Below are 14,411 nucleotides of genomic sequence, written 5' to 3'. Positions count from 1 at the left end.
TGAACGTGAAGAGAGGTGGTGGCAGGAAGATCAGAGGAGGCATGATTGGGAAACGCTGGGACTACTGCGGGATCAAACGGACACGCTCCGGCGTCTGGTGGAGGTTCATGAACGGCAGCAGGATCACAGACTGCCGTTGCAGCCCCTGCTTAACTGCCCTCCGTCCTCCCCAAGTTCCATAGTCTTCTCATGGAGATGCCTAAGAACGCGGGATGGGAGGCTCCGGGCACCCAACTACTCCACCCCAGTGGACAGCCCAAGCAACAGAAGGCTGGCATTCAACAAGTTTTAAAGTGGCCTTTTCCTTCCCTCCTACCCTCCTCCCACACCCCACCCAGGCTACCTTGTGAGTTATCTCCCTATTTTTATAATCAATTAATAAAGAAAGAATACATGTTTTTTAAATGATAGTCCCTATTTCCTTTGCAAGCAAGCTGTGATCGAAGCGGGGAGGGCGGGTGGCTTACAGGGAATTTAGAGGCAACCAAGGGGGCGGGTTTTCATCAAAGAGAAACAAACAGAAGTGTCACACAGTACCCTGGCCAGTCATGAAACTAGTTTTCAAAGCTTCTCTGATGCGCACCACTTCCTGCTATACTCTTCTAACCGCCCTGGTGTCTGGCTGCACGTATTCAGCGGCCAGGCGGTTTGCATCAACCTTCCACCCCGCCATAAACATCTTCCCCTTACTCTCACAGAGATTGTGGAGCACACAGCAAGCAGCAATAACAATGGGAATATTGGTTTCACTGAGGTCTGAGCGAGTCAGTAAACTGCGCCAGCGACCCTTTAAACGTCCAAATGCACACACTACCACCATTCTGCACTTGCTCAGCCTACAGTTGAACAGCTCCTGACTACTGTCCAGGGCGCCTATGTACTGATTCATGAGCCAGGGCATTAAGGGGTAGGTTGGGACCCCAAGGATAACTATAGGCATTTCAACATCCCCAACAGTTATTTTCTGGTCTGGGAAGTAAATCCCTTCCTGCAGCCGTTTAAACAGACCAGAGTTCCTGAAGACGCGAGCGTCATGAACCTTTCCCGGCCATCCCACGTTGATGTTGGTGAAACGTCCCTTGTGATCCACCAGTGCTTGCAGCACCATTGAAAAGTACCCTTTGTGGTTTATGTACTGGCTGCCCTGGTGGTCCGGTCCCAAGATAGGGATATGTGTTCCGTCTATAGCCCCACCAGAGTTAGGGAATCCCATTGCAGCAAAGCCATCCACTATGACCTGCACATTTCCCAGAGTCACTATCTTTGATAGCAGCAGCTCAATGATTGCATTGGCTACTTGCATCACAGCAACCCCCACAGTAGATTTGCCCACTCTAAATTGATTACCGACTGACTGGTAGCTGTCTGGCATTGCAAGCTTCCACAGGGCTATTGCCACTCGCTTGTGAACTGTGAGGGCTGCTCTCATCTTGGTATTCTTGCACTTCAGGGCAGGGAAAAGCAAGTCAAAGTTCCATGAAAGTGCCCTTACGCATGCGAAAGTTTCGGAGCCACTGGGAATCATCCCAGACCTGCAACACTATGCGGTCCCACCACTCTGTGCTTGTTTCCTGGGCCCAGAATCAGCATTCCACGGCATGAGCATGACCCATTAACACCATGATCTCCAAATTGTGGGGGAACGCAGTTTTAGAGAAAAGTGTGTTCATGTCTCATCACTGCGCTGCCGTTGCCTCCTCGCCTGGTTTTTCGAGTGCTGATTCTGCATACACTGCACGATAATGCGCGAGGTGTTTACAATGGTCATAACTGCTGCGGTGAGCTGAATGGGCTCCATGCTTGCTGGGCTAGGACGTCTGCTCCTGCTCGGGCAATCCAGGAAAAAGGGCATGAAATGATTGTTTGCCCTTGCTCTGATGGAGGGAGGGGCAACTGACAACATGGCTTACAGGGTTGGCTTACAGGGAATTAACATCAACAAAGGGGGTGGCTTTGTGAGAAACAGAATGGCCCCCTCAAGGATAGAACTCAAAACCTCAAGGATAGAACTCAAAACTGGGTTTAGCAGGCCGTTGATTTCACAGAGGGAGGGAGGAGAAAATGAATACAAAACAAATATGGTCTATTTCTTGTTTTGATCCACTTCATCTATCTTTATACATCTTGCTGGCAGCAGATGGTGCAGTACGACTGCTAGCCATCCTCATCTCCTGGGTGCTTGGCAGAAGATGGCGCAGGTATGACTGCTGGCCATCGTCTTCTGCTGGCTGCAGATTAAAAGACAGTGCACTGCCGGTAGGACTGAATCGCCATGAGATGAAACTTAAAAGGGAAATGACTTGGCTGAGTCACTCCCATGTTTGCCCAGGCGCCCCTGACCTCATCGAGTTCAGTTAAAAGAGCACCTTGGACTACGTCAACAACAGCTACCAGTCATACTGCACTGTCTGCTGCCAAAAAGCAATAAACTGTTGCTGTGTAGCAATGCAGTACCGCATCTGCCAACACCCAGGAGACACACCGTGATGGTTAGCTGAGCGGGCTCCATGCTTGCCGTGGTATGGCGTCTGCACAGGCAACTCAAGAAAAAAGGTGCAAAATGATTGCCTGCCCTTGCTTTCACAGAGGGAGAAAAGGAAGGGGGTCCTGATAATATGTACCCAGAACCACCCGCGACAATGTTTTAGCCCCATCAGACACTGGGATTTCTACCCAGAATTCAAATGGGCGGTGGAGACTGCGGGAACCGTGGGATAGCTACCCACAGTGCAATGCTCCAGAAGTAGACGGTTGCCTCAGTACTGTGGACACACTTTGCCGACTACATGCACTTAGAGCATTTGTGTGGGGACACACACAATCAACTGTATAAAAACGCTTTCTACAAAACTGACTTCTATAAATTCGACCTAATTTCGTAGTGTAGACAAGGCCTTAGAGTTAAGAAGGGTACCTAACAACCACATCACTTCCAAAACCCAAGCACTGAAAAGCAAGGAAATGAGTAGTTAAGGGTATCAGAAATCTTACACAGCCCACATAATAAACACTCCAGCTCTGATTCTCAGCAACAACCAACAGTAGAATGAAGGATAGGGGGATGCAAAGGGCAGGATTCTCTGCCCAGCTCTGCTACAAGGTTTCTACCTCACATTTGGCAGATCACTTGGGCTCATATTTTCAATGGGAGTTAGGTGAGTTGAATTCAAAGGGAGTTAGGCACCAAAATATCTTTGGGAATCTGGGTCTTGCCTCTGTTCCTTGGTACCCCATCTGGAAAATGGAGCCATTTTGTGAGGAATGTGGAAAGATAAAATCATTTTACCAGATGCTGTAATTTCCTCCCACTTTTGAAAAGCAGCCTGGTGCAGTTCAAAGTTGGATGACAAAAATATTTTGGGCCTGTGTACGAGGTGGGGTAATGTGCACTATGGGGTTGTGATTTTTAAAGAGCACTGACGTGTGGCACATTAATTGGTCTGTGTAGGCCCTGCTGGTGCACAGTAAAAGTTCCCTAGTGCTCCCTGAAATAGTACTGTGTTAATTAATGAGCCACAAGTTAGTGCACTTTAGGAGTCACACCCTATAATGCACACTGCCACACAGTGTAGACAAGCCCTTTTGTCTCCCTGATATTTTCCCTCTTGAATTCACTGACAAAGAATTCAGTCTAGTTTTCAAATAATGGCATTTCTTAAACATTGTACTATTCCTGCCCTGAAAAACTGCCTCTTGCACAGTCAGTACCAAAATCTGCTTATGTTTCAGATTCTGTGGTATTATGTGATTTCCTTGGGCAGAGAGAAGGACACAAAGGAACAATAGACATTGCACATTTTTCAAAAAGAAGCTATTTTAAGTCTTTTAATCTGAAAAAGTACTGACACAATTTAATCACAATTTTCAGAAAGCATTATCGTTGTCAATAAGTCTTAACTCTAAAAACGTGATGCAATGAGGGGTTTTAGTTTTCTTTTTTGAACTTCAAAGGTGTGGCGGGGGGGGGGGCTCAAAATCGGCCTTATAATGAGGCTGTGGCTGCATGCTTAATTGTGAACAAGGTATAGAAATAAATCACACACAGGTATATAGCTATGACCAGAACCCTGGGTCTACAGTTCCTACATTTAAAAAAAGATGGTGAAGTGTTCAGATGCTATAGCATTGAGGGCCATATAATTGTCATAGATAGATCCAAAACACAGGCTTCTACCACTCAAGCTGAAAGATCTCTGTACGCTGCTGTCTATGGAAAAAGCCTTAAGTTCTTTCGAACATCCAGAAAAGGGCACATGTGCAAATATATGCACACAGTGTGTCCAATCCTGCTCCTGCAAAGATTTAATGGCAAAAAAATTCAATTAATATCAATGAGAGCAGGACTGGGCTAAGAATTCCCATCAGAAAGAGCCAGATAATAAGAATTCAGTGCAATTTAACTGTTTGAAAAGTTTGAAGGGGTAGTAGCATGCCATTTTTGATCTAGAGAGAAAAGAAAGAAAGATTAGGCAAAACTCATCATTGCCAGTCAGGGTATGTTTTTAAATGACTGGACTCAAGAATAAAGGTGAGCAAAATTTTTCAGACAAAAACTTTTTTCAACAAAAGAAGCAGATTCGGGCAGACCAAAACATTTCGCAAATTTGTGCCAAATTCACCTAATCAGTCCAGTAAAAAAGAATTCCAAAACTATTTCGGTGTTTTGTTTTGCCATTTTCTACATAAAAATTTTCAATGTTTCAATTTGAAACAACTTCTGTTTCAATTGTATTCCAATTTTATTTTTAAAATAGGTTTAAAAAGTTAACCTAAACAATTTTATTTTTATAGTCCCCGCCCCCAAAAAATGCTTTTTGTTTCTGGTCAAGCCAAAACTAACTTGATTCCCTTCCTATTGTTTGGCCAGCAAACAAACAAAAATAAAAAAGTTAAGTCTACTCAAGGACCATTTGGATAATTCAGAGTAATTTTCTTATACCTGCTCAGTAAACTGGCAATTTTCAAGCCAAATTTTGAGTCCTAATTCAGTCCCTGGCCTTCTCTTTGGATAATCCAACTAAACACGTTCCCTTGCTTAGGGCTTGTAATATCTCCACACTTAAGTCCTTAGGAAGCAACTGATCGCGGCTATAAGACAAATATCTTCCCTGTATTGCCGTTTCTCTGATTATTTACAACCGCTGTCCTTTGTGGGTAGACTAGCTTGGTTCTCTTTCCTCCCACCCCCTTTTTATAAGTGAATGCCATGATCATGGCAGACTGGAAACCCTAGGCACGGAGGTCTGCATTGTTGATGTAGCAGCTAGCATGGGTGCCTTCCAAGCACTTGATCTACGTTCAGTTCTCAGCCAGCAGTTTCTTGTCAGCTGGAAACATTAGGGGTGGGATTTTCAGAAGTTCTCGCCAGTGATCTAACTCCACTAACAATGAAATCTGGGAGTAGAGTTAGGCCAATGCTCAGAGCATGTTTGGAAAATCCTATCCTAGGATGCAAGTCCTCTGTTTATCCATTGCATGGATGCATTGGCAGGATAATCTTCCTCACTTTGCAAACCAGTATACTTTTACCCTGACTGAAAAGATAACCTCAGAAGATAGTTCCATTTCCATGTCCATTCTGTCTTTGATCTGAGGCTGCCACTTGTGATGCAGACACTTGTCTGCTAGGAATCAGACTGAAAATGCAAACTTATTTCTCTTAGGCCACTAAACAGAAATCAAACATTAACAACTTTGAGTCATTTTTGACATAGGTTGGTTTCAAACTGATACTCTATATTCTCTATATAGCAGTACAAATCCCATGAGATATCCAGTCTCCCACCCCCTGGGCTTCCCTCAAAATATTATATTCCATATTACATTTCTCAGTTTATGGTTTAAGAGTGTTTGATGGCTTCATTTTTAAAGAGGGGCCTGTAGCCAAGCAACGACTCACCGATACGGTGCCTCCTGTTGGTCAGTTAGGGAATTAGCTCTCCAATGTATGGAGCGCCCTCTGCAGGCCGGTGTCTCGCCTGCTGCTGGCCCCGTGTTCCTCCTGGACCCCGGTGCTCTATACCCTGAGGTTCTGCCCCAACAGTACCTCCACACTCTGGGTCTCCCCTCCCAGGGAACCCCCAACCCTCTAAACCCACCTTGCCTCAGTGGCTACGGCCAGTCATCATCTAGCCCCTGCTCACTGGGGCAGACTGCAGTCTGTAATGGCCACTCATCACAGGCAAGGGGATAGAACCAGCTGCCTCTGCCTAACCCCAGGCTGCATCTCTGCAACCCCAGTACCTATGTAGGCCTTCACCAAGGCCTGCAGCCTGGGGGTTCACCAGGCAGGAGCTTCCCAGCTCACCCTCTCAGCTCCCAGGCAGCAAGGTCCTCCTCCTGCCAGTGCTAGAGAGAATCCTACAGCTTCTGGCTCACAGCCCTCTTATAAGGGCCAGCTGGGCCCTGATTAAGCCAGCCACACCTGTGGTCAGCTACATAGTCAGCTTCCCCCAGCTGTTCTTAATCCCTCCCCAGGGCTGCTTTTACGCCATTCACAGCCAGAGCAGGGTAACCACCCCACTACAGTGCCCAAATCAAAATTCTGGATCTGAATGTCCCTGAATTTTGGGAAAGTTTGAATGTGGATTCAAACTTTGTGGGGCATTCTTATCTTCATGGGACTAAAGCAAAACTCCATATACCCAAACCCCCACACTCTGGAAAGGTTTCACATCCAGATTTGAAGGTTGTGGTCAAGGGTCATCTTTAATTTTCATCAGGGTCTGTAAATGAAGAATTGGGAACACTATATGTGTTTTTGTAATTCGGCTTTTAATGCAGTTGTGATTTTATATTTGTTTTTCTTACTTTGAGGTCTTTCCAATTCATTGCAATCTCGAGCGTGAATATTCTCCCATAATTTTTTTAAATCCATTTAGTTTACACAACCAGGAATGAAACCGATTTAGTATGTGTTCATGAAGTAATCCTTAATGCTATCTAGCATGAATCTATTGCCAGACAGACAGTTAGGCAAGCAAATTATTTGTTTGCCATAATATGACCAATAAAACTATTCCATTTTATGTGCTTTTCTGAACTTTACTTTCACACAATCTACTTTCAATAGATTGTTTTGGCCTTTTGGCCAATCGCTGGAACTACTGGTGTGTCCTGTCTTTCTGTCGGTCTTCTACATTGTGTGTAGGGCCAGACATACATTTTTTTGATGAACAGCTTTTTCACCTTAGAATGCATTTTTGGTGCTACCAAATAAACAGCAAATTCTGGTCAAATTGACAAATAGTTTCTGCCAATAAAAAAATAAAAAAAACAATTCAAATATTTCAAAACATTTTATTTTGACATTTCATTTTGAAATGGCTTTTCAAATTCAAATTTGACCAATGAAAAAAAAATTTTAAAAAGGGTGATAAATATCTGAAAATGGCCGAATCAAAATGAAAACCTCAAAAATAACAAAACAGTTCTGAGACAATCAAAACACTTCAGTCAAGTAGAAATGAAATAAAAAAAAAAGTTTCAAATCGACCTGACATTTTTTTTACTCAAATTAGAATTTTTTTAAGTCTTTTGATTCAATGAAAAAAAATTTTAAATGGTTTCAGTTTGAATCAACGTGGATTTTTTCCTGAATTTTTTGTTTTGTGAAACATTATTTGCTCAGCTTTAAGTGTAAGCTTTTCAGTGTAGGGGTTGTCTTCTATTTATGTCTTGTACAGTACCAAGTACACTGTCAGTGCTTAATAAACAATAATAATTAAGGCATATGTACATGGGAAAAAGTGGTCAGCTAAGCAGTGATGGACAGGACATGCAACTTGTAAAATAATCTCAAGAAGTGATGGCTCACGGGGCTTTGTTACAGAATACAGATCCTTTTGCCTCTACATTGTCAGTTTAAATCCAAAAAGAAAAGGAGTACTTGTGGCACCTTAGAGACTAACGAATTTATTTGAGTATAAGCTTTCATGAGCTACAGCTCACTTCATCGGATGCTGTAGCTCACGAAAGCTTATGCTCAAATAAATTTGTTAGTCTCTAAGGTGCCACAAGTACTCCTTTTCTTTTTGCGAATACAGACTAACACGGCTGCTACTCTGAAACCAGTTTAAATCCAGTTCTGCTAGGTAGATATTACAATAACAGCAGTTTAGTGGCTTATGAGAAAGGAGTTTTTGATCCCAACCCAGTTCGCAATGGGTGCTCCCATCACACAAACCACCACCTTGTCTGAAACTAACTTACTTGCCTGTTTGCAGTTTCTCTAGATTGACTGGGGATGGGAATTGATTAACCCTTTCACCCTAAAATGCATTTCTTCCAGGTTAGAGATGAAGAACACTGTGAGGGAAGTGTGTGCTGCTACCCACGCTATTTGTATTTTTGGACACTGGATTTATCATCCTAGGGGTGACAAAATTAAATCCCCTTCACTGGAGATAAATTCCCTTCAATAGTTAAAGAAAAAATATGTCACCATAATGATCAGATTGCACCCAACATAAAGTAGGTGTGTAATCAGAGTATTAAATGTGAAGGGGTGGACAAGTATAGTAAAAACAACAGAAGTTGTCAATGAAATATCTTCAGACAACGAAATATTTGGAAAGATTATAAAGAATTATGTAACTTCTAATATATCAGCATGTCAAAAAGATTGGAAATGTTTCTTACACGAGTATGAAAATAAAGAGATTTCACCTAGGTTTTATCCTGACAAAGATTTTTTTTAAAATATAAAAATATATTGAAGTATTTAAATGGCATGTCAAATGTAAATCTACCCATGCATTGACACTTCAAAAATAAATCAGACATCATTTTTACCTGATAGAATTTTTCATGTTATATTATTAATGGTGAGGCTCAGATGCAGAAATACCAGTGGATTTGTCATTTTTACTTCTTTTCTCTTTAATTTCCAAAACGTCATTCTGCCCCCAGCTGGTTAAAACATCGCTGACATAGGAGGCTGAAAGGGAGAGAATATTGAACCTATGAACTCTGCTGATCCTCAGCTGATGCTTAAAATGTGCATGCAAAGTATCAGCAGCTTTACTGTGCAGTATAGGTGCTCACACGATTCTCAGTTCTTATGCAAGTACATACTGCACCTACTTCATTAGAGTACTAACAGCAAAAGATTGAATCAGTTTTCAGAAAACAGAGCTCATTGACTATTGCCACAGTACATTACAAATAATGAGCTACGGATAATAAGCCTTACAGTAATTTCTTGGCCTGTATCAGATAAACTAAAAAATGGAAAATTAATAACGATTCTTATTGCTGTGAGACTCCAGAAAGTTGCATGCATCCGCTGGGGTGAATTTCTTCATGCCTGCTAATCTATCTATTTCTCTTTGTCATTAGAGTTTTAGTCTATATTCCTGAAAATGGCACATACATATATAATGATTTACATGACTTTTACTTTCTTTTTCAGGTAATAATTCCACCACATTCCTTGTCTGATAGGGAGAAAGAAAAGCAAAGCAAAAGAGAATGTAAGGAGGTAGAAAAGGAGAGAGAGAAAATATTGACAGGTTTCACAGTAGCAGCCGTGTTAGTCTGTATTCACAAAAAGAAAAGGAGTACTTGTGGCACCATAGAGACTAACAAATAATGCTCAGATAGATTTGTTAGTCTCTAAGGTGCCACAAGTACTCCTTTTCTTTTAGAGAAAATATTATTTATCTTCAGAGCCAAAAACTTTCATTCACCCCTGAATTTTCCTCCACCATCTCCTATCATAGGTCAGGGCATCTCTTCTGATACAGCTAAAGGATAGATTACAGATATCTTCAAATTCATTTAACTTACTTTCTATTCCGTATATTACTTTTTTCATATGCAGCTGCCTGTGTCACTTCATCAATCCACTCCCTCTTTGATGGCCTTGATGCATTCTTCCAGGTTCTCAACATTCGTTTTTTGACACCACCAGACTAAAGTGACAACATCAAGTAGCCTTGGCCCAAAATTTAGGCTTTGTGCATGAAAGTAAAGGTTTTAAAGAAAATCTAATACTAATTTAATCTAATAATCAAATGGAAATGTTCATGTTTTGTTTTATTTAACCCAAATATTCTGTTAACTCTTAACAAAATAAACAGAAAAAAGAAGGGATTTTAAACAGAAGAGTGAAATTGACTAACAGACCAGTCTAGTTTCACTGTCCAAGCTGAAATTCAAAGCACAAAGAAAGCACTCCCACCCCACAGCCTCTAGTAATGATGTTATATTACACAGAATCTACCAAGCACAGCTACCCAGAGTTTTCTGATATTACCACATTCTCGTCTGGATCTGCAGTCCTGGTCATGGGTCATCTCAAGAACTGTTAGTCTCACATGATCTGTGCTGGAACTGAGGGAGTGTCGCAATCCCACAAAGCATTATGGGAGCATAAACTTAATTGTGAATTTACACTGTCAAAAGATAAAGCTTCGGGGCCTAACAGAGGAGTTGCTGGGACGTAATGCTTCCGGATTGGGATGAGGATCATTCAGTTAGCCTCAGAAGAAAATCAGCAGAGTGTATTTGAGAAGGAAGAGGCCTACAAAGAGCACACTAAAGTTGCCAAAGGATGCAGTAGACGCACCAGATTATCTTCAAGAGCAAGCAAGCTCAGCAAGCCCACTCAGGATCACAGAGAACAAGATGGACAGAACTGGCTGTCCCTGAAGACTCTACTCCCTGAAGCAGAGAGGGGCAGGTCTACTAGGCCACACCATGAGATGTGTGTTTGGAACATGAGCCCACCAGATCACAGAAGGCTACTCCCCAATGAAACAATAGCAGGTGGAAGGTACTAGTGCTGTTTCAGAGAAGGTGATTTGGAAGTCTGAAGGGGTGGGAGGAAGGTGTCCTCGAATGTTCAGCTAATTCCATTAAGAACCCTAATCTCTGAGGGAGTTACCTAAACCATACAGACATCTGACCCTTTTCAGATTTGCCTTTCATTAGTTTTAAAGCTTTAACTTCGCTTAGCCACTCACCTTGCAACTCCAGTTTGAATTTTCCATTTTCTATAATCACACCTTGGTGTAAAAAGAAAAGGAGTACTTGTGGCACCTTAGAGACTAACAAATTTATTTGCGTATAAGCTTTCGTGAGCTACAGCTCACTTCATAGGATGCATTCAGTGGAAAATACAGTGGGGAGATTTATATACACAGAGAACATGAAACAATCATGGAATCATAGAATACCACGGTTGGAAGGGACCTCAGGTGGTCATCTAGTCCAACCCCCTGCTCAAAGCAGGACCAACCCCCAATTTTTGCCCCAGATCCCAAATGGCCCCCTCAAGGATTGAACTCACAACCCTCGGTTTAGCAGGCCAATGCTCAAACCACTGAGCTATCCCTCCCCCCACAATGGGTGTTACCATACACAGTGTAACAAGTGATCAGGTAAGGTGAGCTATTACCAGCAGGAGAGCGGGGGGGGGAACCTTTTGTAGTGATAATCAAGGTAGGCCACTTCTAGCAGTTGACAAGCAGTCTGAGGAACAGTGGGGGAGGAAGGGGGTGGAGGGGGTGGAATAAACATGGGGAAATAGTTTGAAATTACTTTGTGTAATGCCCCATCCACTCCCAGTCTTTATTCAAACCTAAGTTAATTGTATCCAGTTTGCAAATTAATTCCAATTCAGCAGTCTCTCGTTGGAGTCTGTTTTTGAAGTTTTTTTGTTGAAGAATTGCCACTTTTAGGTCTGTAATCGAGTGACCAAAGAGATGGAAGTGTTCCCCGACTGGTTTTTGAATGTTATAATTCTTGACGTCTGATTTGTGTCCATTTATTCTTTTACATAGAGACTGTCCAGTTTGGCCAATGTACATGGCAGAGGGGCATTGCTAGCAAATGATGGCATATATCACATTGGTAGATGTGCAGGTGAATGAGCCTCTGATAGCGTGGCTGATGTGATTAGGCCCTATGATGGTGTCTCCTGAATAGATATGTGGACACAGTTGGCAACGGGCTTTGTTGCAGGGATAGGTTCCTGTGTGTATATTATTTCTTATATATTACAGCAGCTGGGGTTCCTTTGTTTTCCTCCTTCTTTTACTTGTCCCATGGCAGTGGCTATAACATATTCCTAATCAGATGAGTGCTGGATATGGTAGCCCCTTTCCATTGTCCTTTTTAAAATGTCTATTCATTGTGTCTCTGATCAGAGATGATCAGAAGAGGAGCCTGGGGAAGGGCTGAGCACATGCCAAAGACACTGAGAACAATTCTCTTTTGACAAACAGCCAATCTGTGAACTACTGTGTCGGCAAAGAAGAAAAAAAATGTACAACCAGATACTTCCAGTCTGACATTGGAGAGTGAACTGACAACAAGGATCCAATAAAAATAAATGTGTTCTCCATTACATACTAGCTATCGTGCTGTGACTATTTTCCATAGGCCCAAATTCTCTGCTAGTGAGAGTTCAATGGAACTGTGCCCATTTACCCAGAAAAGAATTTGGGCCACAATGTGTTCCAAAATTACAGTAGCTGGTACTTGCCGAGATTACAAACCCACGGAGGCCACTAAATTGCTAAAAAGAAGTGAGAATGGCGTAAAGAATAATTTGACACATTTCCAGTTCTGATTTATTTTTTCTGTGTGTGACCTTTTCATTTAAAGAACCACACAAAAAATTATGATCCTAAAAGCTTTGATTCTATATTTGACTTTTGCAGATTTCCTTGACCCCAGAAGAATTCTTTTCAAAATCCTGTCATGATTTGTGGTCAAACCTAAATCCAAATCAAGTCCATGAGAGGCGAGCAGCAAAAACCCTGTCTCCATCTTGTTGTCTTGAATGTCCTATGGTTGCATAATAACAAAATGCCTTTGTTCTCATGACTAAAGTATGCATCAAGAATCAAAGAAGCAAGAAAAAAAGGAATGTTCCAAGCTATTACTGTAACAATCCAATTACAATGCCTATCAAACTTAACTTCACAGGTTATAGCTCCTAATTGCCTGACAAAAATTGACACTTCAGTCGCAACAGCATAATATAATCAGAGTCCAAATTAAATTTGATCGTGGGCAGAAAACGATGCTATCATTCGGCGGCATGGAAACAGGAGATCAACTAGCATGATATCAAGGATCAGAAATGAAAATTATTCATTAATGGCAATGGTTTCCTGATAATGGAAATGACACAGTTCAGACGGCTTCGTAAAAACACTATTAATTAAAAAGATGATAGACCTAACAAGGCATAGAAACCAGTGGAACCTTTTTGCTGTGCTTGTTAAGGTGAAGGATGACAATGTTTAAGAACAGAAGTTTATGCACTTTTGTGAAAAGTATTCCGCTGATTCTGTAGCAAGTTTACTGGTTCTTGCTGAGTGAAGCATCTTTCTCTAGGGTACTATGTTACAGGGACATAAAAAGTGGCTAAGGCCATAATATGGCATTGTAATAAGCATGACTAGTAGTGGCTATAAAATAGAAGGGTCCAATTCATAAAAAAATGCACATGGGATTTTTGCATAGTCCCAAGAAAAAAGTGCAGAGAAAACGGTTTTATTGTCCTGTGCAAGCAGCTGTGTTCTACAGAGGCACAGTAGCAACCCAGTGACCCTCCTTCAAACATTAAAGCTTTACTTGTTCATCAGAAAGAAAGGCAAATGTCCAAAACATAGTTCTAACATCTACAGTGTGGCATGGCATAGCCTACGTGAGCCCATGGATGGAGAGACACGTATAAGTGCTACTATAACACTACTAGGTTAGTGCAGTTCTGTATGCAGTACAAAAATAGCTATGCCCCCTGAGATACTGGTCATTGAAGCCATTGAGCATTTCACCACTGACTTCACTGGGAGTAGAATTAAACACAAGTTGCCCAGTCTAGCAAGATGGTGGGCTTGCTTGGCTGCCATTGAAGTCACAGGCAGATTAAGGTGCTCCGTGCCTGCCAAGAGGCATTCGCCATCCCACAGAAGAGTGAACATCAGCAATGGATGAAGGTCTATGGAAACAGCATGATGAAACTAATGTTTTCATTGAGTTTTGACATTTATTTTCTAAACTCATTTTCTGCAGTTTGTTTCTTTGCCTTCGTCAATTTAAAAGGAAAGACAAAAACATGAGAACAAAAGTCTGCATTGTATTGTTCAGGACTGTGTGTCCTCTGTGTTATGATTTTGTTACCATTGAGAGAATCACGGGGTACAAGACTATAAGATCCCGAGTTCCTCCTGCCAGGCCAGCCATTCCCCCCAGGAACAGAAAAAGGAGATTATTGTTCCAATTTAAGATTCACAAAACCAGTTACTTCAATGGATTTCAGCTATATATCTCTACAGTTGTATGTGTATGCCCCCATGTGCCTCATCACCACTGAAATACAGATCATACATTTTAAAAATACCTTGAATCCCAAATTGGAATAATAATCTCCTTTTCCCCTTGAAATCATTTCT

The sequence above is a fragment of the Lepidochelys kempii genome, chromosome 6 (assembly GCF_965140265.1).
Source record: "Lepidochelys kempii isolate rLepKem1 chromosome 6, rLepKem1.hap2, whole genome shotgun sequence".
NCBI classification, from domain to species: domain Eukaryota; kingdom Metazoa; phylum Chordata; order Testudines; family Cheloniidae; genus Lepidochelys; species Lepidochelys kempii.
This window is presented reverse-complemented; position numbering follows the sequence as displayed.